The 24,980-nt window shown below is 42.5% G+C and overlaps 2 long non-coding RNA genes across 2 annotated transcripts in view; one reads left to right on the forward strand and one right to left on the reverse strand.

Moving 5' to 3' along the window:
• Positions 1-24,980, reverse strand: part of LOC118144196 (uncharacterized) — a 39,735-nt gene continuing 14,755 nt past the window's right edge. Inside the window, exons 2-5 of the long non-coding RNA XR_004728746.3 lie at positions 16,703-16,803; positions 2,229-2,340; positions 1,512-1,611; positions 1-1,048 (exon numbers count right to left, since the gene is read on the reverse strand). This is a non-coding gene — a long non-coding RNA (uncharacterized LOC118144196). The remainder of the gene's footprint in view (positions 1,049-1,511; positions 1,612-2,228; positions 2,341-16,702; positions 16,804-24,980) is intronic.
• LOC144577587 (uncharacterized) lies at positions 20,002-23,918 on the forward strand. Its single transcript, XR_013521764.1, has 2 exons — positions 20,002-20,146; positions 22,536-23,918. It is a non-coding gene; the product is annotated as an uncharacterized LOC144577587 (long non-coding RNA).

Consider the following 24,980-nt stretch of genomic DNA (forward strand, 5'->3'; position numbering starts at 1 on the left):
TGTTTGTAGCATCTTTATTTGTTATCACTGGGAACTGGTAACAACACAAATGTGCATCAACAGTTGAATGAATTAATAAAGTTTGGTAAATAGATACAATTGAATACTATTCAGCCATAAAAAGGAATGAACTGTTGGTATACATAACACAGATAAAAGTAAAAATAATTATGCACAGAGAGAAAAACCAAGCAAATACATACTATAGGATTCCATTTACAAAAAAGACTAGAAAATTCAAACTAATTTACAATGAAGGGAAACAGATCAATACTTTCCTGGAAATAGAGTAGGTTGAGGCAGGAGTGGAGGGAGCTATAAAAGAACATAACAAAATCTAAGGGAGTATTAAGTATGTTTATTATCTGGATTCTGTTCACAGTTTTCCATACCTGTGCACATATCGCACCTTATCAAATTGCACCGTGTTAGTTTTTTATTGCTGCATAACAAATTATTTCAAACCTAGTGACTTAAAACTAATTTATCATCTTACCATTTCTGTGGGCCAGAAAATAGAAGCATGAGCTAACTGGATCCTCTACTCGGAATCTCACTAGGTTGAAATCAAGGTGTCAGTCAGGGCTATGATGATTCCATCTGATTCGAGGGTCTCAGAACTCAATGACTTGTGGTTGTAGGACTAAGATTCCCATTATCTTGCTGGCTGCCAGCTAGGGATTCCCTCAGTTCCCAGAGATTGCCCCAGGTTCTTGTCATGTAGCCATCTCACAACATGGAAATTTACTTCATCAAAGCCAACAGGAGATTCTCTTTCTAGTGTGCTATGGTGAAATCATATAACCTAATCATGGGAGTAACGATCCTATTCCTAAGGCCTACCCATACTCATGCGAGGCTGCTTGAGCTGTCATAACAAGATTCCATGGACTGGGTAGCTTAAGCAACAGAAATGTGTTCTCCCACAGTTCTGGAGGCTGGGAAGTTCAAGACCGTGGGCCAGCATTGTTGGTTTCCAGTGAGCGCTCACTTCCGGGCTTGCAGATGGCTGCTCTATGTCTTCACATGGCCTTTCCTCAGTGCACACCTATGGAAGGGAAAAAGTGATTTATTTCTTGTCTTTTTATAAAAGCCACAAATTCCATCATGAGGGCCCTACCCTCACAACCTAATCTAATTCTAATTATCTCCCAAAACTCCATCTTCAAATGTTAACACATTGTGGGTAGGGTTTCAATGTATGAATTGGAACTGAAGGGCCACAAACATTCGGTCCATAACAGAGAGGATTATACAGGGTGTGCACTCCCAGGAGTAGAAATTTGGGGGGCTGTCATAGATTGCTTCCTACCACATACCTTTTAAACATGTGCAGTTTATGTCCACACAAAACATCAATGTACAAAAAAGACAAAGTGATATAAGGGGAAAAAAATATATTATCATCAGACTTTTGAACAGTATTGTTTTATGCCAGAATAAAAAAGAATAACCTTTAAGATATATACCTATGTATGTATGCCATGGATTTTATATCCAACAAAACTTACCTTCAAGTATAAAGGGCACAGATGAATTTTTATCAGCATGCAAAAACCCAGAGAGTGTTCTTTCTATTTTCCTCCTTAGGAATCTACTACAGAAGTTACTCTAGACAACCAAAATGAGTACAAAATTATTGATTGAAGAAGGAGAGCACAATATGTAATTTACATATATTTTTTGAGACAGAGTTTCATTCTTGTTGCCCAGTCTGGAGTGCAATGGGGCAATCATTGCAACCTCCACCTCCCAGAAGTGATTCTCCTAACTCAGCCTCCGGAGTAGCTGGGATTAGAGGCATGCCCTACCACTCCCGGCTAATTTTGCATTTGTAGTAGAGACTGGGCTTCTCCATGTTGGTCAGGCTGGTCTTGAACTCCCAACCTCAGGTGATCCACCCACCTCAGCCTCCCAAAAATGGCTTTATATTTAAGCAAAGTAGTGAAGTTATAAAAAAAAAAAATGAATATAATGGGTAGAACATATGCAAAATATATTTTAACAGTTCTCAGTAATTTTTCATGGTGGAGATTTTATTATGGTTATTTTAAGAATATTATGTTTGTAACACAGGATAAAGTAATAATTATGGGAAATTCTAATTTTATTATCTCCTGCATTTATGAGAACCAAGATTGTTGATACAGAAGAAAGTAGTTATAATTTAAGTAAAACACTCCCCTGACACACACATCTCTATCCCCAAATTTTAATTGGAAACATACCAGTATGATCTGATAAACTATTTTGTATGCACATATGGACATGCCATGGTATTTTCTCAGTATTTTCTGCCTTGTGCATCCTTTCCCACAGGGGTCTTCTGGCTACATGCTCCTAACAAGACAATCACAAGCGTCAACTGCACATAATTCCTTGTGAAGGACAGATTTTCAGGTTCTTTTCTACTAGGCCCAGTCTATCTCACTTCTCTGGCTTCCCTCATAAAATGATGATCAGGCTTTGCATCAACAGCTATAGCAGAATCTCAGGATCTCATCTCCTGTGAATAAAGTCTTGGGGGAGGGAAGTGTCTATACACCTTTCTAAAACAAACAGTATTGTTCAGGCCTTAGGCTATATATATCGAAATATGGGGTGGGGAGGATTTCTAACTTTGCAGAAACAAAGTTCAGCCAATAAATACAATTTCTATTACTAAATAGGATGCTTAATGCTTCATTCTGAAGGTACAATCAATCCCCCATAGCCATGGGTTCCAGTTTCTCAGATTCAACCAACCTCAGATTGAAAATATTGTGGACAAAAAACCAATACAATAATAAAAGAATACAAATTTTTTAAACAATGTAGTATAACAACTATTTATATAGATTTACATTATAATATAAGTAAACTAGAGATTATTTAAAATATACAAAAGGATATATGTAGTTGTATGCAAATGCTATGCTGTTTTGTATAAGGCACTGAGCATCCACAGGTTTTGTTATCAGCAGGGGTGGAGGGTACTGGAAACAACCCCCTTTCACTACTAGGGAAGAACCGTACTGCATTTTGGCTTCTTCATTGGATTTCAGAGCTTCTCGTCCAACATTAGCATTGTGAAACTCCTGGGTGGAAGGGGAGATCTCCCATAAAAGCAAATTCCTGTACCACCACCGCAATATAAAAAGTGATTACTACTCCCCACACGAAAAATTCTCCAACTTTGCCACATCAAGGTCAGGAAACTATTGAACATTTAACATTCTGGAATAAGGCAACCCAAAGCTTTCATTGAACAAGTACAGTTTGATTGCACAGATCTGTCAAAGTGCCATGTGGTTTTTGAGTTCCTAAACACCACAAATGTCCCCAAGCAAAATTTTAAAACACAAGTTATTCCTTCAGGATGGCAAGATTCCATTGGAACATTATTCTCTATTTCAAAAATAAAGGATAAAGCTATTTGAAAATAAAGTATCAATCAGTCAATGCTGAAACTGTAGGAAAGACTGGATGTTGCCTGCCTTCAGAAATCTGTGTTATTGTGGAACATAAAGGCTGATTACCATATCTGCTCAGAAATATGTGCCATAGTTTGAAGCTCTTTAGTGGAGATGGATCTTAGAGGCACCTTTAAGACATAAGCTTTTAGAAACCATTCATATTAAAGCATGCTTTTACATTCTTCCAATCCTATAACAGAATACACCATTTCAAAGTACTGACCTGTTAATTATGTTATTTAATCTTCACTATGTTGAATTAATTTGTAATGCGGTTTCTTATTCAATTAAGGAAAGAAGCTTAACTTCTAGATGCCCATGGAGGTGTTTTAAAGGGCTGTAAAAAGCCTAAGAACAAAAAATTAATTTCCCCATTAGCTTATCATTAGGAAAACTCCAGACCAAAGAAAGGCATGGAAGTGGATGTTTGCAGAGTAAACTTCGGGAAGCAACAAATGTGGAAGATACAGCTTTTCCTTTGTAACTTAAGCCAGAATCAACCTGCTTTTATACAGGGTGTAGACTGAAAAAGAAAACTCTCTATTGAATATTGCGTGCACGCCAGAAGATCATAGACTTTATCTCAATGAACCCCATGTCGGTGTTATTTTCCTACGTTATTTATTTTATGGATAAAACATATGCCCACATCCATATGTGTGGCCTGTGAAAGTGCACAAGCAGACCCAGACCTCTTGATTATAATAAGGCCTCTTTTCCTTTCCATCGTATCTCACTGATGAAACCTGTGTTGCCTAGTCTGTGACCACATCTTTGCTAACTGAAGGAGCCCAGAAAATTGTCCTTTTAAGCTGAAACTAAAACCAGATCAATTGATCTCTGCAAGATATTTAAAAAATGGTCCTGATAATCCTAACTAAAAAATGATGAACAAAAAGCTATCCATTTCACGCTATTTTTTCTGGTCTCTCAAATTTTGCATGTGAATGTTTCATTTAAAAACAGCCCCATCAAGCTAAGTTTAAAGAAGTATGTCCAAGTAGCCCTTTTGTTCAGTAGAATTACAGGGGTTTCCTCCCCAATCTTTAGAAGATTTTCATGCTATTTTTAAGAAACAAAAAAAGTTAAACAAAAAATGTTGCTTCCCAAGCTAAAACATGTACTTGTAAATCCAGAATAGTTGAATGAGAAATTTTAATTAAAGAAAATATCTGAAAAATGAAATATGCCATATTAAGACTAAGTGAGTAAGAAATGATCATTAAGTGGCGTAGAGACAGAGGTCATGTACATCTGTGCTGTGTGACAGCCCACTTCATTTTTTGATAATCTCACTCTTTCACCCTTAATGGGGTCAAGCCTAGAATGCGACAAGGGTGGCTTGTGGCAGGGGATTTTTTTTGAAGTCACATGTATACGACCTGTACCACAAACCCAAAGACCTCTCTTTCTCACACACACAAACACACATGGAGTTTTATATACACAACCCAAGAGAGTCTTTTACAATGTACCAGAGTCATTTATCACTTAGCGGCATTCTAACTCACACAAGATCCCAGTATTTCTGGTGCTTACCTCCATGCACTTTTTTTCCTTCTTTGCACAAGGGAACTATGACTCTAGTATGCTGAATTGTCATAGAAAATAGAGTGAAAATTTTGGCCATCACTTTTAACTTAGAGCCACTTGTTCATTTCTAGAATAACATTAAGCAAGAGAATGATTTTTTAAAAATAAGAAATGAATTAATAGGTTATCACTGCCATCTGGTGGTGGAAATGCAAGAAAACAGGATATACATTCTGAGAGCTCAAAATACAATTAGTTTAGGAAAAGCATTGTTTTATAAAATGTCAAAAACGTTCGTCTGTTTATTTCAAAAATGATTATCAAACGTTTGTGTTACTGATTTGATTCAGAGTATTTGGAATATATGAGCTCTTCTGATTCACTTTTTTTTCCCTCAATTTCCAGGAACATAGAGGCGTTCCCAGTTTTCAGGCCCAAGAACCACTGAAAAAGTTAAATGATCATTGCATCCATTTCACCTCCCGGTGGAACTCCTCCTTCAAAGTTGTTGTTTCAAGAAAACTAAGTATTTACAATCATGCTATGTGGTGGGTGCAGCATTCAAATGGGACATCTCATCACCTGTTTGCCTCTCTGAAGCTCTGAAGGTGTCTTTCCTAGGAAGTTGTCAACGTAATTAAATCAGACAAACCTCAGGGTTACCATTGCTTTTGACAGTGTGGAGTTACAATGTGACAGACTTTGACTCTGCAGGAGGATTCCACAGCAGCTTCCATCATTTCTAAGCTTCTACTATACCCAAGCTTCTATCACACACTAAGCAATGTGATCTCCCATTACACAGCATACTAAACTCTCTATACAGGAAATCAAACTTTCCTACATTGTACGAACACATCATTCGTTTGTTTCAGCTTTCAAGTCTTTATGCTTTCTTTTATTTCCACTTGTATTGCCTGTCATATTATCCTCTTCAACTACCCAGGTTCCTGCCAAACTTAAAAATTCACTTCCTTGAAAATGCCTCAAAGGTTATCTATGTATTATTTTTTAGAGTTTGCTTTCTATGTGTCACTGTTTCAATCATTTTATGCACATATTATTATTTCTGACTTCTCAAAAAGAAAGTGGAGAATAATTATTCCTATTTAAGAGTTGAGAAAATTTGGCTCAGAGCAGTGAATAACTTACCTAAGTGTGCACTGGGAGTGAGTGGAGAAACCAGTTTTGAAAGAATTCAGTCTAATTTAAAGATTAAACTCATTCCTACCTTACTCATCATCCTATCAGGGCTATAGTGCACACACATGCACTCACACATACACAGAAGTGTTCATGCACATAAAGTCTTATATAACTGATACAATTAATAACACATTTTTGTTTAATAATAACAATACGTATATGTTCTTACATCACTTTCCTGTGCAATGGGATCCATTTCTCTCAAGAAGGTATGAATGACATTTCCTTAAGCAACTGCAGAGAACCCTCTTAGCAAATGGAGTGGTCTCTTGGTTAATAGTGCGGATTTCAAAATCAGACTGCATTCTACCACTAGCAACTTTACAGCATTGCCAAAGGACTTGGCCTCAGAGCTTCAGTTTTGTCACTTTGAAATACCAATAAACTTTTTTGAAAATTAGTTGAGATAACACATGAAAAGAGCAACTAGCATCGTGCCTGTTACGTGTTAAGCACTCAATGAAGGTTGGTGTTTATTATTTCAGTCTCTTTTATATACTGGATATCCAATGCAGATTGATGATTAACTGTTTTCGTTGTTATGAAAAGGCTTTCATGAAAGGAAAAGAGCTCTTAGAGATATTGGATGACTCTGAATGGTGACTCCAGAATAACAGGACAAGACACTATATGGGCTGTAGAATCAATCCTATGAGAGATCTGGGTAAAGCATCTTCAGATATTGGAAAAGGTAGGGACACCAAGCTCCTCGGGTTTCTAGGCTGGCAGTGAACACATGGAAAATTCTAAATATGAAAATGACAGCCTTGTCAGTTTGCTCTTAGAGGCCTGACAAAGACTGCCACAGTCCCTGTCCATTTCTAGTAAATCACAGTAACTAATTCAGCTCCTCCCAAATTTGGCTTCTTCTATGACTTTTCCTAACATACAAACACAAAAAAAGAATAGCAGCACAAAAGCCACATAAGTCCCAGAAATCATAGCCAGATGAAACTTTATATGTTCTGCTTTCTAGTTTTGTCAGGTCACTGAGAAGTAAAACAGCAACCACTGCGAGAAAATTCTTCTATTTCCGAAAAATGATGTTTAAATGTTATTTTTAAGGAAAAGAATGTTTATCCTTCATTCTGGGGAATGATCAAAATGTTCCCAAATTACCATTTAAAAGGGCAGTCATTTACAAAAATAGTGTATGTATGTGTGTGTGTGTGTATATATATATACACACACATATATGTATGTTATAATACACACATACACATACACACACACACACACACACACATTAATTTCTCACTTAATAGGTTCTTGAACACTGAGACTTTTAAAAAGTTTAAACAAAACAACATATAACAAAACCAATTTTACCATTAGTCACTTTATATAAATAAGATTCAGCTCCTATAACAAATTTCTGGTCACAGAAACATCACCAAACTTCTAAATAAAGAGCCAAAACACTTCTAATATTAAACATAGAAAAATATTTGAGCTATGCATATATTTTTAAAAGATTAATACACTCAAACAGGATAATTATCTACTACCCATTTATTCCAGCTCGGGGTTGAAGGTGGCTGAGTCTGTCTCAGCAGTTCAGGGCACCAGTCAGAAATGCACCCTGGCCGCCATCCGGTCACAGGGTACAATTGTGCACACACACTCACACTCAGACAGGGACCATTTCAACATGCAAATTCACTGAACTTGCATATCTTTGGGATGTGGGAGGAAATTTGAGTCCCAGAGAAAACTCATGCAGACTTGGAGAGAACATGCAAGCTTCACACAGACACTGACCCTAGGGAGAAGCATTGTTTTTTTTTTTTCTAATCAATGCTATGAAAAAACAAGGTTGAATGAAACATTATTCACTCACCTGCTGTTTGTGTGTGTGGTTGTGTATGTGTGTCTATCTCCAAAGATGATATCATTTAGTAAACCACTGTCCCACTCCGGTGAGCACTGATGCCCTAAGAATCCCACCCCTGCAATTGATATGGAAGTGGAGAAGGGAAGTGCTGGGAAGGAAAGGGTGTGGTTCCTTTAAATGATACAGAAGTACGGAAGAAGAACGTGGTCCCTGGCTAGGGCTCCACAACCCCGCCTGTGCCCAGGGACCTAGGTGAGGACAGGCGTTTTTGTTTTCCTGCTCAAATACTGCATTTCGCAAGACCACCCTGGCCTGTTGCTCCCCCATCCTGTTCCTCTAAAATCCCCCAATACCGGAGGTCGAGAGGAGCACATCATCAGAGGAGCACACAGGTAGCTGGACATTGAGAGGACCGCACCGTCAGGCCAGCAGGCCACCAACCGACCGGCAGAATGATGCAGTTTGGCAGGGGCAGTCAGAGGAGAGCCCAGGCCACCCAGCAGCCCAACTCCAGGGAAAACCATCTCCCTTCTGGCTTCCCCATCTGCCAAGTGCTACTTCCACTCAATAAAACCTCACACTCCACGTGTGATCTGATTCTTCAGGTACACCAAGGCAAGAACCTGGGATACAGAAAGCCCTCTGTCCTTGCGACACGGCAGAGGGTCTAATTGAGCTGGTGAACACAAGCCGCCTATAGACAGCAAAACTAAAAGAGCACACAGTAGCACACGCTCACTGGGGCTTCCGGAGCTGTAAAAATTCACCCCCAGACACTGCCATGGGCTCGGAGCACCACAGCCTGCCCGTCTGTATGCTCCCTTAGAGGTTTGAGCAGCAGGACACTGAAGGAGCCAGCCACTCCCCCGTCCCACACCCTGAGAGGGGAACAAGGGAATGTTTCCAGTTTCACTATGACCATAGTAAAGGTTACATACCTCAAGACTGCCCATTGAGATTAGAAAACCATACAAAATCCTGTGACCCTTAATCCAGAAATTTTACTTCTAGGCATCAATGCAAAGATATACTAGCAAAAGCAAAATAAATATATCTGCTTAATACTTTTTCTTTTCCTTTGCAGCTTTTAGGTTTGGGGGTGGGGTACATGTGCAGGTTTGTTACATGGGTAAATTACGTGTCATGGGAGTTTGGTGTAGAGATTACTTAGTCACCCAGGTACTAAGCACAGGACTCGATAGGTAGTTTTTGGTCCTCACTCTCCTTCCACTCTCTACCACCAAGTAGGCCTTGGTGTCTGTTGTTCTCTTCCTTGTATCCATGTGTACTCAGTGTTTAGCTCCCACTTGTGAGAATGTGCAGTATTTAGCTTTCTGCTCCTGCATTCATATGCTTAGGATAATGGCCTGCAACTCCATCATGTAGCTGCAAAGAGCATGATTTCTTTTTACGGCTGCATGGTATTCCACGGTATATATGTATCACATTTTCTCTATCCATCTAAATGATGGGCATTTAGATTGGTTTCGTATCTCTGCTATTGTAAATAGTGCCATGATGAACACATGCGTGTATGTGTCTTCATGGTAGAACAATTTACATTCCTTTGGTTATATACCCAGTAATGTAATGGGATTGCTGGGTTGAATGGTAGTTCTAAAGTCCTGTGAAAAATCTCCAAACTGCTTTCCACAGTGAATGAACTAATTTACATTCCTACCAGCAGTGTATAAGTTTTTCCTTTTTCTCCACAACCTCACCTGCATCTGTTATTTTTTGACCTTTTAGACATAGCCATTCTGACTGGTTTTGGTTTGCTTTTTTCTAACGATTAGTAATGTTGAGCTTTTTTTTTTATGTGCTTGTTGGCTACATGTATGTCTTCTTTTGAGAAGTGTCTTCATGTCCTTTGTCCATTTTTTAATGGGGTTGTTTGTTTTTTGCTTGTTAATTTGTCTAAGTTCCTTGTAGATTATGTAATTAGACCTTTGTGGAAGGCATAGTTTTGAAGGCATAGTTTGCAAATATTTTTCCCCATTATGTATATAGGTTTTCTGTTTACTCTGTTGATAGTTTCTTTAAACTATGCAGAAAGAAGCTCTTTAGTTAAATTAGGTATCATTTGTTAAGTTTTGTTGTTGCTGCAATTGTTTTTGAAGTCTTCATCATAAAATCTTTGCCAGGGCCTATGTCTAAAATTATATTTCTTAGGTTTTCTTCTAAAATTTTTACAGTTTTGGATTTTACATGTAAGTCTTCCATTCATCTTGATTTGATTTTTGTACACGGTGAAAGTAAGGGGTCCAGTTTCAATCTTCTGCATATGGCAATCCAGTTATCCCATCACCACTTATGAAATAAGGAGTCCTTTTCCCCATTGCTTGTTTTTGTTGACATTGTTGAAGATCAGATAGTTGTAGGTGCGTGGCTTTATTTCTGGGTTCTTAACCTATTCTGTGAGTCTATGTGTCTGTTTTTGTACCGGTAACATGCTGATTTGGTTACTGTAGCCTTGTAGTATAGTTTGCAGTTGGGTAGTAGAGTACTTCCAGGTTGGTTTTTTTTGCTTAGGATTGCCTTGGCTAGTCAGGCCTTTTTTTTTTTTTTTTGGTTCTAAATGAATTTTAGAAACCTTTTTTCTAATCTGTGAAAAAAATGTCATTAGCAGTTTGACAAGAATAGCATTGAATCTGTACATTGCTTTGGGCAGTGTGCCTAATCTAACAGTATTGATTCTTCCATGAGCATGGAATATTTTTCCATTTGTTAGTGTTATCCCTGATTCCAGTTTGACCTACTTTTTTCCTGTTTGAATGCCTCTTATTTCTTTCTCTTCCCTGGTTGCTCTGGTTCTCAAGAGGAATGCTTCCAGCTTTTGCCCATTCAATATGATGTTTGCCATGAGTATGTCATAGATGGCTCTTGCTGTTTTGAGGTACAGTCCTTCAATGCCTAGTTTGTTGTATATTTTTAACATGAAGAGATGTTAAATTTTATTGAAAGTCTATCTGTGTCTGTTGAGATGATCATGTTGTTTTGCTTTTAGTTCTATTTATATGATGAATCATATTTATTGATTTGCATGTGTTGAATTAATCTTGCATATCAATAAAATCCAGTTAATCGCTTCCGGTCCTAGGAGCTTCGGGAACCGCGGCTTGGGTGCAGACATGGCCAAGTCCAAGAACCACACCACACACAACCAGTCCCGAAAATGGCACAGAAATGGTATCAAGAAACCCCGATCACAAAGATACGAGTCTCTTAAGGGGGTGGACCCCAAGTTCCTGAGGAACATGCGCTTTGCCAAGAAGCACAACAAGAAGGGCCTAAAGAAGATGCAGGCCAACAATGCCAAGGCCATGAGTGCACGAGCTGAGGCCATCAAGGCCCTCGTAAAGCCCAAGGAGGTTAAGCCCAAGATCCCAAAGGGTGTCAGCCGCAAGCTCGATCGACTTGCCTACATTGCCCACCCCAAGCTTGGGAAGCGTGCTCGGGCACGCATTGCCAAGGGGCTCAGGCTCTGCCGGCCAAAGGTCAAGGTCAAGGCCAAGGCCAAGGATCAAACCAAGGCCCAGGCTTCAGCTCCAGTTTCAGTTCCAGCTCAGGCTCTCAAAGGTGCCCAGGCCCCTACAAAGGCTTCAGAATAGATATCTTTGTCTGCCAATGCGAGGACAGAAGGACTGGTGTAACTCCCCTGGGGCTGCCATCTGCATGGGGCTGGGGTCCTCCTGTGCTATTTGTACAAATAAACCTGAGGCAGGAAAAAAAAAAAAAAACCCAGTTAATCATGGTGGATTAGCTTTCGGATATACTGCTGGATTTGCTTTTCTAGTATTTTGCTGACAGTTGTTGCACCTATAGTCATCAGGGATATTTGCCTGAAGTTTTTTTTTTTGTTGTTGTTGTTGTTGTTATGTGCTTGGCAGCTTTTGATATCAGAATGATGCCAGCCTCATAGAATGAGTTAGAGAGGAGTCTGTCATCCTCAATTTTTGAAAATATAAAGAAGGGCTGGTATCTATCCTTTCTAGCTGCCTTTAATATTTTTTCTCTTGCATTGACCTTGGAGAATCTAATGATTATGTGTGTTGGAGATGGTCATCTTTTATGGTATCTCACAGGGGTTCTCTGAATTTCCTGAATTTGAATGTCAACCCCTCTAGTGAGGTTGAGGACATTTTGTGGAAATGTTGTGGACAATGTTTTCAAATATGTTCTCCAAGTTGTTTGCACTCTCTCCCTCTCTTTCAAGGACACCAATGAGTCATAGCCTTGGTCTGTTTACATAATCCCATATTTCTTGGAGGTTTTGTTTATTATTTTTTGTTCTTTTTCCTTTATTTTTGTCTGACTAAGTTGATTAGAAGAAACAGTCTTCAAGCTCTAAGATATTTTCCTGGGCTTGGTCTATTCTGTTGCTAATACTTCTGATTGGATTTTGACATTCTTATAGTGAGTTTCTCAGTTCTATCAGATCAGTTTGTTTCTTTCTTAGAATAGCTATTTCATCTTTCAGTTCTTCCGTTGTTTTATTGGATTTCTTAGGTTTCTTGGGTTGGGTTTCAACTTTTTCCTGACTCTCAATGACCTTCATTGCTCTCCAGATTATTAGTTCTATGTCCGTCATTTCAGCCATGGCAACCTGGTTGAGAACCATTGCTGGGAAGCCAGTTTCATCATTTGAAAATAGGAAGATTCTGTGGCTTTTTGAGTTGCCAGAGTTCTTGTGCTGGTTCTTTCTCATCTATGTGGGCTGATGTTCCTTTAACCTTTGCAGTTGCTGAACTTTGGATGGAGCTTTTTGCTTTTAGATTCTTTGAAGACCTTGAAGTTTTGACTGTGGTATAAGTTGGGTTCAGTCAGCTGGCTTCATTTCTGAATGATCTCAGGTGGCCAACACTCAGCTCAGCAATTATAGGCTGCATGTTCTAACTTTGGAGGGCTGGTACCAGGCCCACAACTTTGTTCTCTGTCCACTTGAGGTTAAACACCTGCGATGCAAGAGGGTCTGAAGTGCTCTGGTCTGCTGACCACACTCTGATAAGGCAAAAGCACACCATCAGGGTGGTGGCAGCAGAGTATGCATGCATTGCCAGCAGCAGCAGCCTGATGGGGTACACATGTCATGTGCTCACAGGGGTGGGGTGATAGATCCATTCTGGTGTGCTCACACAGGTGACTGCAATGAGGCAGGGTCCACACATGCCAGAGGGGGCGGGGCAGCAGCAGTGAGGTCCACACACACATGCCAGTGGCAACTGAGCAGTGAAGTCTGTGTGCAAGTGCACGTTGGCAAAGGAGAGGGGGGAGGTTGTGAGTGGGTGCACACCAGCAGGGTCCATCTGCTGAAGCTTCCTGATTGTTAGGTGGGGGTCTGCCAGTCAAGGAGCTCAACACTAGCCAGGGCAACATGGTGAAACCCCATCTCTACATCATCTGCACCAGAAAGAACCCTAGTTGGGCATCCAAGGCTGTGCTACAAATGGGCACAGCCAGGCAGGCATGCTGGGAAAGACTGGCAGGCAAGGGGGTGTACAGATCAGACTTGTCCCATCCCATGGGCAAGACATGCCATTCTGTCCAGGTATGACAGGCAACAGAGGCCAAAGCCACCTAAGGGAGTATAGTGGGCTTTGAAGATGAGTGATCCCAGTCGTGCTCCACTGACTCTATTCCTATGCCAAATCCCCTGGATTCTGCACAAGCTGGAGTACTGTTCCTGCCACTTCTCCAAATAGCTCTCCCATCAGCTCAAGTTTTAGTGGAGGGTCATAGAGTCTCCTGAAGCTAGGAGTCCAGAGGTCCATGGCAAGAGTGAGCCACTCCTTACCTATTTAACTTATCTCTTCCCCCAGGAACTGCTGAGGGCCAGGAGCTTGACTGCCCTGGGCAAGGTTCCCAGCTTCCTCCCTCTTCAGCCCAGGGTCTGCATCCTCCCTCCTTCCATTCTCACAGTCTTCCTTTCAAAGATCTGCTCAGAGTGTGCTGGTAGTCCCTCCATGGGAGATGTTCTTCCTGGCTGCATCTAGTCAACCATCTTAGGTCTTCTCCAGGATTCCGCACTGAATCATTATTTATAATATCAAAATACTAGAAGTCAAATGTAGAAGACTAAATTGATTAAATAATGTATCCTTACGCAGTGGAATACTCTGAAGATCTGAAAAAGGAGTAAGAAATCTCTCTATAAATCTACTAATTATGCAGGATATATTATGGAGTAAAAACAAAGTAGGAAAAACTTGTACAATATGGTACCATTAGCTAAAAAGAGAATATTTGTTCATGTCTAGTTATATTTTAAGAATCAAGGGAATAATAAACCACAAAATTTTTTAACCACTTACAAATAGTCTAAGAGAGAATACGGAGTAGAAAAAAGAGTGAGAGAAGCTGGTTTTCATTAAATACTTTTATAAATTTGAATTGGGAACTATAGTGAATGCTTTAAATGTTTTATACCTTCATAAATATTCTATATTAGTTATATGAATAGGTACAAGTAATTCGCAAACACAGTAATACTTTCTGAGCATGCTTAATGACAAATACTCTAAAAACAAATAAAACCTTTGAAAAAACACTTTAACTGTTCTCTTCTTATTATTGGTGGTAGTGGCAATATTGTCATTCTAAGACCATCGAGTGTGTCATGTAGGATAAAGTAAATGAATATGTTTGTGTCATTAATAAATAGGAATTTCAGCATGAAAGAAAGTAGTTACAAACATAAGATTAATTAGGTGAAATTAAAGTTCTGTTTTCCAGAATATTAATTGAAAATAACAGTATGAACCCATGATGAATTTTATCTTAAAGCACAAATTATTTCACGGGTTCCTTAACTCTTTCCTCAGCAAAGGCCTAGAACTAATGACCAACCTAGTGGTAATGAGTACTTTAATGCCCAGGTTGTAGCCCCTAAAGATTATTCTCCACTACATAGAAAGTGAGGTTCCCGGAGAAGGACAGATTCCAAATCTGGAGCAAGAAATTTACAAAACAAACTTGAACTATCTTGTTAAATCAGAAAAGAAGGAATGACAAGATCATGCCCAAAGGACTCATTAGCCAATCTGAAGAGTATCCCACTATCCCAAAGTTAGACAATTAGAGCATCAATAAGAAGAGTAAATACAATCACATTCCCTGTATTAAACCTATGGTTTATAATAATATTCAAAAACAAGCAAACTCATTGGTTAGCTTTGGAGGGTAACATGCAACAAAGTCATTATTTTGAAAATAAGTAAAACAGGGGAAAACAATCAAATTTTATCCTGCTTTTCCTTTATAAATTATACTTTAAGGAAACTAAATTATCAATGAGGATGGGTTTCTCTGTATAGAAATATTTCAGCTAATGAAACAGAAAGAAATAATACAATATTCTAATGTTATTCTTTTGTAAACTGTAATGAATTAATGGATTTAATAATAATTAAAAAGAGCTTCTAACCCCCCCCCAAAAAAACTAACCAAACAAGACATACCTTTCTATGGAAGAATAAAAAAATCTATCAAGTATACTTTACAAAATAATAATTATTATCATTATTCCAAATCTCAAGACTCTAAATCTAACTACCAATTTACTGAAATTATAGAACTATATAAAATGACACCATAGAAATACAATCAGCAAAATTCAGTTCCTAATACAAATCAATTGCAAGAGAGGGGAAAAAGTGATGCAGAGAAGCCCAATGGATTAAAAAATATGTGAGAGACATAGTAAACCGGGGGCAATGTTGCATGAAGCTTATTTCAAATGTGATCCAAAACTAAAACACACTGAAAATAAATTATGAGACAATGGGGAAATTTGAACACTGACAATACTTTGTGATATTTTGAAATTATTATTAATATTTTAACAATATTAATGCTAAGGGTAATAATGGAATTGTGGTTATGTTAAGAATTCCTGGCCAGGAGCAGGGGCTCACACCTGTAATTCCAGCACTTTGGGAGGCCAAAGGAGGCAGAGGACTTGAGCACAGGAGCTCAAGACCAGCCCGGGCAACATGATGAAATCCCATCTCTACTGAAAATGCAAAAATTAGTCGGGTGTGGTGGTGTACACCTATAATCCCAGCTACTTGGAAGGCCGAGGCAGGGGACTCGCTTGAACGTGGGAGGTGGGGTTTACAGTGAGCCAGAAGATGGCGCCACTTCACTCCAGCCCGGACAACAGAGTGCGATTCCGTCTCAAAAAGAAAAAAAAAAAGAATTCCTGGCTTTCAACGATACTGATATATTTACAAATAAAACTGTGTCTTTATTTTGCTATTAAATGACCTAGTGTTAGAGGAGAGTAAATAAAGGCAAAAAGGGAAAAGGTAACTGAAACTGGGGATGTATATATTGGAAATAGTTATAGAACTCCATTTTGGTATACATTTGAAAATTTCCATAATAAAAAGGACAAATAACTGTAAAATCTTTACTATGAGCCTACAAGGACCTGCATAACCTGGTCTATACTTACCTTCCAATCTCAGCTCACCACTCTTCCCTTGCTCATTTTGTACCAGTGACTCTGACAGCCTTTCTGTTCTGTGAATATGCCAAGCTCTTTGTTTAGTGAAATAGGGTGAAGAAATAATAACAGAATTTTCCAAAAATTTTGAAAGAGATCAAACATAGACACAAGAAGAGAAAGGGAGCAGTAATTTTTTATTTGCCCTTTATCAATTTATTCTAATACCTTTAACTTGTTAAGTCACTCCATTCGGTGAAGATCATCCACTCCAAGCAGGATGGTGGCCATGGAAGTCGGAATTCACTAAGGAGTGTGCAACAACTCACCTGCCGGAAAAAAGGAAAAACAGAAGATCTTCCACTCCAAAGCCAATCTAAATCTGCATTTGACCACCTGGGTGGGCTTTAATGGAGAAAAATCTCCTCAGTTCCACCCTGACTGACTGGGTTTTGCATCTTCTGAGTGACCCCAGACACCAGCATTAGCAAGCCTCAGTTTTGAATTTTTAGCAAACGTAGGTTCTGAGATGCCTTTGAGCTAAGGTGCACCAGGGTGATAGGGGAATAATAGTAGTCTCTTGTTTAATTTGATGTGGAAATAAGAATGGAATGAAATGGCTAGCCATACAATTTCTAAAGGCACTGTCTGCCTTGATGGTTCTTATTGCAAGGCAACTGATCTGAAGTAGACTGAAGGAGAGTCTGGCTTTAGAAACAGAGATTAAAAAGGGGGGACTTCTGAGTTACTTAAGAGTAAAGAACCAAGAGAACTTCAGTGAGTACAAAGGAACAACAAAACAAAATATATATATATATATAAGAATAGGAAACAGAGAAGAGAATGGGCTGGGCGCGGTTGCTCATACCTGTAAACCCAGCACTTTGGGAAGCGAGGCAGGTGGAACACAAGGTGAGGAGTTCAAGGTGAGCCTGGCTATGATGGTGAAACCCCATCTCTGCTAAATATACAAAAATTAGCCAGGTGTGGTGGTGTGTGCCTGTAGTCCCAGCTACTCAGGAGGCTGAGGCAGAGAATTGCTTGAACCCAGGAGGTGGAGGTTGCAGTAAGCCGAGATCATGCCGCAGCACTCCAGCCTGGGAGACAGTGAGACTCTGTCTCAAAAAAAAAAAAAAAAAAGAAAGCAAAAGAAAAAAAAAGAGAGAGTGACTGCAAAGTAGAGAGGTTGTTTAATCACCAAAGATTTATTTATAGAAACACAAAACAAATTGTGTTCAGGTCCAGCCATAAAGATCTGTCCTTAAAGAGAGTGAGACAAAGGGCACATTGCAACAGAAAGGTGGATGCACGCAGAGTTACATAATTTTCCAGCAGTTCCACACACCTTGGCAAGGGCTGATGGTTTCAAAATCCCAGAATAGCTCTACATGTGATCTCTGACTGACTGGGAAGAGGAATATGCCTGGCATGGCAAGAAGAGAGCATTCCCCAAAAATCATGAGCAAGAAAATCATTTCTCTGCTGGAAATAGGTCAGAGAACTTTAGAGTGATAAGATCTGGAGACTCAGAAATCAATGATGGTCGCCATTTTCCTGCTTTTAAAAAGACAGAGGGCTGTTAGTACCATTCATCTCATTTATTCAAATGAACACATTATTTGAACATACACTGTTTTCCAAGTCCTGTACTAGACACAGAGAATACCCTAATGCGCAAAAGAGGAACGGATTCTGAGGACAAATAGGGTGTCCCTTCTTTCTCTATCAGTAAATCAGTTCTCTGTTGGGTACCTGCCCCAACCCCTGTACGTGGGTGCCCTTAGTCCCAGCAGTGACAAGGGATTGAGAAAAGGAAATAAAGAGACGTAAGAGTAGAATTTACAGCATGGGTTCAGGGGACCAACACAAGCCTGGGAGCCCCGTTGGCCCTGAGCCCTGGGCTCCAAACACTTTTATTACGTACATAATCTCATTGAGCTTACGGACATAGAAGGGGAGGATGAAGGGGTTAGCTAAGACAAGCCTAGGGGAGAGCACTTGAGATCCTTCTAAGACATGCTAAACTAGTGCTCTAGTTTATCACCAATTGTTATCAGGGTGCTGCTACATCAGAAGTATAGTGATGAGGAGCCATGGGTCCGACCACACCCAGTGCATCAAGGGGCTTTTATCTCCTGAGCATTGAGGACATAGAGCAATTAAAATCACTCCATATTCCAAGAACCTAGGTAGAGCCTGAGGCGTTACATGATCTCTGCCCTGCAAGGCTTTTCTCTTTCTTGCCAGCTCCCATCTGCAAAGACCCTCCCGGATCTTGTGACCAGAGGTTGCCTCCCTTCTCAGAGATCTTTGCATAAGCCCTCTTCACGAAACCCTCATGCAGTCTCCACACTGAGAAGGCATTTGTGGGACCAGGGCAGTATTCTCTGCTCTGCAGGCACCCCGAGGTGTCCCCCGGTGTTACTGCACTCTCAGATGGTCGTTACTTTAGGCCTCCTGTTGCCACTTGACTTCTAATTAACTGCACCAATAATATAGTTTAGTTAGGTGTATAAACTTCAGTGCACTGTGAGCCAAGCAAGCTTATGATTATTTAGCTAGAATTAACATAGGTCTCCCCTTGGCTATCTTGACCCACAGTTGTCCAGAGGTATTTGCTGAGAGGCCAGAACAAGGATTTTTCTAGGCTCACCTTTCTTAGCTGCCTTCCATAACAATCCCAAACCCTGTGAACTAGATTTTAAAGTTGACTGTATCTATAAGAAATTAACATACAGTAACTAAGGCTGTAAGACAATGTTTTCTAATGGCCAGAACTCTTTACTTCACAGAATTTATGATCTATGGCAATGAAAATAACCAAAACCTTCAAAAATTGAGTACTCTAAACAGGACAAAAGAGCTAGATGAAACTTCCACCTGCTTTATCACCACTACTGTAGTCACTTCCGTTCTGAGATAGATGAGTCAAGATTGTCATCAGGTTGGCAAGACTGGCAGTCTAGGTTGGAAGGCAATTTATATTATGAAAACAATGACAGCATCAAAGAATAAATTCAATTGTCTGTTTTATTCCATAAATATAAATTAATCCATTAAAAGTCAGTTAGCTCCTAGAAAATGAGAAGCTTTTGTCTGTAAAAACCAGTATCAAAATTAAAGAAACTTAGGAAAAAACAGCCCCACTTAACAAAAAAGATTCAATATCCAAGAACCATTAAATGATCAGATTACGAGTGTTTGGAAAACTCTGCCCCTACCGCAAAATCTCTCTCTCTTTCCCTCCCCCACAAAGAGGCTCCCTTATCTCTCACTTTACATACCGGCCCTAGCCCTCCCGCCGCCCAGCTTCCCGCCCAGCAGTTCAAACTGACCAACAGTTGCCCACCACCTCGGCTTTTGGCTTCCCCACCCCCCAGCCCTTCAGCCCCCTATAAAACAACCCTGCCCCTCTGAGCAGCGCGGCCATTTTTCCTTTTCGTCCCGGCTGGCCTGCCCGGAGGCTCTTTCCTCTCAATAAAGCCTGAACTTAAGGAATTTCCTCTAGCCTGCGGTCCGGTTTCTTTCCCAATGAGCCCAGTCTTCCCGCAGAGGGTAGGTCGGACAAATGGTGCCGAAACCCGGGACGGGAGCTGAGGCCATTGGCCTGGCCACGGCCCCCCTCCCCGACCTACCCAACACTGGCCCTGCCACCTCCACGTTCCGATTAAGGTAAGCCAAGTTTTTCTTGCTTTGCCTTCCCCCGCTTCCCGTCTCCTCTTCCTACGGCATGGTGCAGTTGCTCCCTCTGGCGTTCCGCACGGACACCTTGCCTAGTCTTGGCCGAGCCAAGGTAGTCTTCCATTCCGGCTCCAGGAGCCTTCCGAGGGACAGCCGCCAGACGGGGGACGCCCCTCTGACCGCTTCCCTTTCCGTACTTAATTGTACTCCGGGGAATTTGCAACGAACGGGGACGCCTTTTCGTTGCATCTGCCCATCCGCGCCGGAGAGTCTGTAGCTGCGCCTGCCATGGGAAATTCGGAGTCCAAAATACCTCTGAGCACCCTCCTCGGGTGCTTGCTGCGAAATTTTACCAAATTGGGATATTCCCAAACCCTCAGAAAGAAAAAGCTTATTTTCCTGTCCCACGTGGCTTGGCCCCAATACAGACTCATTAACCAGTCACATTGGCCCCCGACTGGCACTTTTGATTTCAACACCCTCCGAGATCTCGACGATTTTTGTGGCCGCGCGGGCAAGGACAATGAAATTCCTTACGTCCAGGCTTTTTGGGACCTCCGTACCCACCCCAACCTATGTTCTTCCTGCTCCACCTACCAAATCCTCTTATCTCAAACCCCCCGTAAATCTTCCTCCACTACCTCTCCCCCTCCCTACTCCTCACCGGAGGATCTGCCTGAACATCTGTCCTCTCCTGCCAATCTCAGCAACCACTCGCCATCAACGGCACGCCCTTCCCCCACTCCCTCTGCACCTCCTACCTCAGAGGCCATGCCTCGCTCTCCCTCTACTCCCTCCGAGCCCCCTCCCTCAGAGGCCATGCCTCGCTCTCCCTCTACTCCCTCCGAGCCCCCTCCCTCAGAGGCTGCACTTCCTCTTGCCTCTCCGGTGGCGGCCCACACCCGCTCCCACCAGCCAGCTATCCTGGCCCCACTCCGAGAAGTGGCAGACGCTGAAGGTTTAATCAGGGTCCATGTTCCTTTCTCACTCCAAGACCTGTCCCAAATTGAGACACGTTTAGGATCCTTCTCAGCCAACCCGTCCACATATATTAAAGAATTCCAATACCTCACTCAAGCATAAGAAGCCCTAGTCTGGTATACTCGACTAGATCCAGCCTCCCAAAATGGGGCCACTGTATTAGCCTCCCATTTTATCTCCCAATCAGCACCCGACATAAGAAAGAAACTAAAGAAAGCAGAAGAGGGGCCAGAGACTCCCATCCAAGACCTGGTAAAAATGGCCTTTAAAGTATTCAATGCCAGGGAAGATGCGGCTGAGGCTGCCCGCCAAACTCGCATGAAGCAGAAGGCTGCCCTCCAGACCCAAGCCCTAGTGGTGGCTCTAAGGCCGGCAGGGAACCAGAAGCCCAAGGCCGAAACCCATGCCCCTCCAGGGGCATGTTTCAAATGTGGAAAGGAAGGACACTGGTCCCGAGCCTGTCCACAACCATGGCCACCAACTAAGCCTTGCCCTGTCTGTCGGCTCCCGGGACACTGGAAGTCAGACTGCCCCAGCTTCCCCAGGGTGCCGTTTCCTCAAAACAGACACACTGGCGTTACGCAGCCGGCGGTCACCCTCAGTAGGGAGGAGCCTGCTTGCCAGGAGCCGACCTCCGAGGGAGCTCCGTTCCCCAGTCTACTAGGGCTGCTAGATGACTAGCGGGGCCCTGGCTTTCCGACTCCGGTTACCCTCGCCGAGCCTAGGGTCACAAGACATGGGGGCTACCTACTCCGCACTTCCTTCTTATTCTGGCCGTCTCACTCCTTCCCAGGTCTCGGTCATGGGAATCGACGGGACCCCGAGTATCCCCTATCAAACCCCACCACTCATGTGCTCATATAACTCCACTCCCTTCACCCACTCCTTTTTAGTAATCCCCACCTGCCCAGTTCCCCTTCTGGGGCGAGACATCCTTTCAAAGCTGAAGGCCGTCATAACCTTCCCCACCGCCAGCCCACACAGCCTTTTTCTCCTAGCCCTCAATACTCTGCCTCAGAACTCCAGACCCTCCAGTCTACCCCCGGGGTACGGTTCAAGGATGACTGGGCCTTCAAGCATAACCTCCTCATCCTCCCTGAAAAGCAAAGGTACCAGATAATCCAAGACATCCATAATTCACTCCACATTGGGCCTAAAGCCTTATACCGATTCCTCAACCCACTTTTTCACCCCCACCGCCTCCTCAATACCATACAGGAAGTCCAGTCCTCATGTACTGTCTGCGTGAAAACTAATTCCCAGAGTTCCTGTCATCCCCGGCGCCAGCTTCATCAGCTACGCAGGTTCCTACCTGGCCAAGACTGGCAAATTGATTTCACCCATATGCCAAAGCACAAACAGTACCGGTATCTGCTAACCATTGTTGACACTTTTTCAGGCTGGATTGAAGCTTACCCCACAGCCTCTGAGTCTGCCGGGACAGTAGCCACTCATCTCATTCAAGACATCATCCCACGCTTTGGACTCCCGGCTACCATACAGTCAGACAACGGCCCAGCCTTTATCTCCAAAGTCACTAATGCCGTTTCTACCTCTCTAGGAATTCAGTAGAAGCTACATGCCGCCTACCATCCCCAGTCCTCTGGTAAGGTAGAACGGGCCAATGGCCTAATAAAGGAGCATCTGACCAAGCTCATGCTTGAGCTCCGCCAATCCTGGGTAACCTTACTTCCTATCGCCCTCACCAGAGTAAGAGCAAGCCCCCGGGGCCCATCACAGCTTAGCCCATTTGAGCTGCTGTATGGTTGCCCCTTCCTGCTTTCAACTCCCCCACCGCCAGAGACTACTCCTCTAGACGGCTACCTCCCCTACTTTACTCAGGATTAGGAGGAGGGGCACTAGTCCACTCTCACCTGGCCATAGCCCGACTGACCTCACAACTCCAAGCGGCTATTAATGACTCTACTGAGTCTTTAGCATCACTCCAATGACAGATCACCTCAGTTGCCCAAGTTGCCTTGCAGAACCGAAGAGCCCTGGACCTGCTCACTGCTGAACGAGGAGGGACCTGTATCTTCCTACAGGAAGAGTGCTGTTACTACATCAATGAATCCGGCCTAGTAGAAACCCGAATCGAGAGCCTCCAGAAACTCAAAACTAACCTGTAGAGTCAGAAGTTCTCGGCTGAAGCCACAGCGTGGTGGTCTTCCTCTATGTATACCCTCTTGTCACCATTGCTTGGGCCCCTAATAGCCGTTTGCCTAATCTTACTTATTGCTCCTTGCTTTCTCCAGTTCCTACAGCGGCTCTTTCAAGAACTGACTGGAGTCACCATCCACCAGATGCTGCTCCAACCCCACCCTGAACGAGTGCAAGAAACAGACCTCTCCCCAAACCTCCAGGCTCCTTAGGAAAAGAAACCTCTTCAGAACCCCCCGTCGACCCTTGTCAGCAGGAAGTAGCCAGAGAGACAACCGACGCCCCTGACCCCCTCTTTTTCTTTTCTTTAAGGAGTCGGGAATGTTTGGAAAACTCTGCCCCTACCGCAAAATCTCTCTCTCTTTCCCTCCCCCACAAAGAGGCTCCCTTATCTCTCACTTTACATACCGGCCCTAGCCCTCCCGCCGCCCAGCTTCCCGCCCAGCAGTTCAAACTGACCAACAGTTGCCCACCACCTCGGCTTTTGGCTTCCCCACCCCCCAGCCCTTCAGCCCCCTATAAAACAACCCTGCCCCTCTGAGCAGCGCGGCCATTTTTCCTTTTCGTCCCGGCTGGCCTGCCCGGAGGCTCTTTCCTCTCAATAAAGCCTGAACTTAAGGAATTTCCTCTAGCCTGCGGTCCGGTTTCTTTCCCAATGAGCCCAGTCTTCCCGCAGAGGGTAGGTCGGACAACGAGTAGATACTTTTCATCCCAAATTGATGACCAAGCCTGGGTCAGGCTAGTCAAATACTCCTGGGCTTCCCAGAACATATCTGGGTGCAGAATATCTCAGCGAGGTATTAAAGCAAATGTGCCAACAAAGACTTTGGTTCCTCAAACGCCCCAGCACTTTCATGCTGCATTGTGATTTTTTTTTTTCTTTTTTTTTTGAGACGGAGTTTCGCTGTTGTTACTCAGACTGGAGCTCAATGGCACGATCTCGGCTCACCGCAACCCCCACCTTCTGGGTTCAAGCAATTCTCCTGCCTCAGCCTCCCGAGTAGCTAGGACTACAGGCGCGTGCCACCGTGCCCAGCTAATTTTTGTATTTTTAGTAGAGACGGGGTTTCACCTTGTTGACCAGGATGGTCTCGATCTCTTGACCTCATGATCCACCCACCTTGGCCTCCCAAAGTGCTGGGATTATAGGCGCGAGCCACCGCGCCCGGCCGCATTGTGATTTTTTTTCTCCTCTCAGCTTTGGCCTTATTTTTCTGCCTATACCTGAGTCAGATAGATCTTCACAAATCAGGCCCTTGGTCAATTGACAATAGGTGGCATAAGGTCTAGATTGTGCAAAACTGACAAAACCTTGAAGGCAACTACCTTATAAAAATGAAACCAAAAGGCTTAAAGGACATTCACTTTGTTAATAAAGTAAATATTACCTTGCAGAAACTGAAAAGGCCATCTATAAGAAATATGAACAAACATTTATATTTACTTATTATTTTTGGTTTTTGAGATGAAGTCTCACTCTCTCATCCAGGCTAGAACACAGTGGCTCAGCTCACTACAACCTCCACTTTGCCAATTCAAGGGATTCTCCTGCCTCAGTCTCCCAAGTAGCTGGGATTATGGGCACCTGCCACCACACCTGGCTAATTTTTGTATTTTTAGTAGAGACAGGTTTCACCTTGGAGGCCAGGTTGGTCTTGAACTCCTGACCTCAAGTGATCTGCCC

Source organism: Callithrix jacchus, chromosome 9 (assembly GCF_049354715.1).
Source record: "Callithrix jacchus isolate 240 chromosome 9, calJac240_pri, whole genome shotgun sequence".
NCBI lineage: Eukaryota > Metazoa > Chordata > Mammalia > Primates > Cebidae > Callithrix > Callithrix jacchus.